Source organism: Plasmopara halstedii, assembly GCF_900000015.1.
Source record: "Plasmopara halstedii genome assembly, contig: Scaffold_1343, whole genome shotgun sequence".
NCBI classification, from domain to species: Eukaryota; Oomycota; class Peronosporomycetes; order Peronosporales; family Peronosporaceae; genus Plasmopara; species Plasmopara halstedii.
This window is the reverse complement of record NW_020188258.1, coordinates 429,695-429,996: the sequence shown is the minus strand read 5'-3', so window position 1 is coordinate 429,996 and position 302 is coordinate 429,695.

The following is a 302-nucleotide window of genomic DNA, read 5'->3' as shown; positions in this document are numbered from 1 at the left end:
GGTTGAGCAAGACGGCTCATTTGGCGGCGGTGCCAGACACCATCGACGGAGTCGGTACTGCAACGCTGTTCGTGGATCGTGTTTTCCGACAACACGGACTTCTAGAATCGATTGTCTCTGATAGAGACCCCCGTTTCACGGGAAAGTTTTGGTCGACTATCTTCAAGGTGCTCGGCACTAAGTTTGATATGTCGACAGCGGATCATTTGCAGACCGATGGTCAAATCGAATGGGCAAATCGCGTCATTGTAAACGCGTCAGCGCTGAGATGCAGCGCCATGTTTTCACTCGTAGCGTTTGTA